The sequence below is a fragment of the Austrofundulus limnaeus genome, unplaced genomic scaffold (genome assembly GCF_001266775.1).
Source record: "Austrofundulus limnaeus strain Quisiro unplaced genomic scaffold, Austrofundulus_limnaeus-1.0 Scaffold798, whole genome shotgun sequence".
In the NCBI taxonomy this organism is placed as follows: Eukaryota; Metazoa; Chordata; class Actinopteri; order Cyprinodontiformes; family Rivulidae; genus Austrofundulus; species Austrofundulus limnaeus.
In genome coordinates, this window is record NW_013953200.1 from 21,455 (window position 1) to 23,233 (window position 1,779).

Sequence of the window (1,779 nt, forward strand, 5' to 3'; positions counted from 1 at the left end):
CAACAGAGCTGCTTCATGGAAGAACCTCAGCTTAGCCTGTTAGCCTTTGCACTAGCGCTACGCTATATTGCCTTATATCTATTAGCTCGGCACTAGCGCGACAAACAAGCTAAACTGAGGTCCTCCATCCTTATTTTCAGATGCAGCTGAGTCATTTTTGTGTTCCCCTCTCTGTCATGTGGATGGAGGACCTCAGTGACGAGAGGAGAATGTGTAGCGCTGAGCTAATACATATATATGGTAATAGCATCGAGGCTAACGCTAAAGCTAACAGGCTAAGGTTCTACTTCCATGAAGCAACAAGTTACAGATCTGAGAGACAGAAATCATGCTTGTTTGTTTTTGACCAAATACTTAGGTTCCACAATAATTTGCAAATAAATTCTTTAAAAAATCATCCATCCATCCATCCATCCATCCATCCATCCATCCATCCATCCATCCATCCATCCATCCATCCATCCATCATCTGTACCCGTTTCTTCCTTTCAGGGTCACTGGTGCCCATATCCAGCAGTCACAGTTTGAGGGGCGAGGTCTCCAGTCCATCACAGGGACACACAGAGACAAACGACCATTCACTCTCTCACTCAAACCTGGGGACAATTAGTTAACCTAACAGCAGGGTTCCTACAGTTTAAGGAAAGTTAAATTTAAGATGTTTTAAGACTTTTTAATGCCAAGAGAAATCAAATTTAAGACCAATTTCACAATTAACACAAATGAAAATTTTTTAAAACTGTGTCAGAAACTCATGAATTGTCAAAAAGCTTTGATAATTCCAACCGCGATGTCTACCAGCAGCTTCAGGGCTAGTGATGTTTCAAGTGGTAAGATTGAGTATTTTTGGTTGAATTATTTAAATATTGCTAACAGACCAATTGTTTTTATCCATATCTAACTGCTATTTTGTCAAATATAGCTAAAAAAAACTTAGCAATCAGTTTTAAATTTAATTTAATTCCTTCAAATCCTCTAATGACCCAAAATTTGGAGTTTTAGGACCCACAGTGGGGTCTCAACCCCAGCTTGCTGTAGATGAAACCTTAAAGTAACTGTGATGTAAAATGTTTGTGCGAAACATGAAAGCAATTTTGGAAAAACAACATTATTATTATTATTATTATTATTATTATACAAAACAAATTTCACTTTGCTCAGATGGATGGTTGTTGAGATATTTGCATGTGAAATAACAGGAAGTGATGTCAAAAGGGAATGTTTAAATGTGAATATTTCAAAAATAAATAAATGTTACCAATTATTTTAATATCTGATACGAATTACAGTCATTCTATTTACAACGTGTTAACATTTTTAAGACTTCTGAAAGATTGATTTAAGACCTTTTAAGGCTAATTAAGGCTTTATTTTTGGATTATTAATTTAAGGCCTTTTAAGACTTTTTAAGGATCCGCAGGAACCCTGAMCAGTCATGTTTTTCGTCTGTGAGAGGAAGCCGGAGTACCCAGAGAAAACCCACGCATGCACAGAGAGAACACGCAAACTCTACCCAGAAAGGTCCCCAGGCAGATTTGAACCGGTGACCTTCTTGCTAAGGGGCATCAGCTCTACCAACTGAGCCTTGAAAAAAAAATCAGACGATGTGATTTTCTAGATCGGTTTCCTCATTTAGTCTCTCATGGTTGAGGTCTAACTCTGATGTCATGACAACTGGCCTCTCTCATCTATTTAAAGGCACACTGTGTAGGATTTGTTTTCAGCGACATCTAGTGGTTGAGTGGTTGAATCATCCTCCCTGGTCCTCCCCCCACCCCC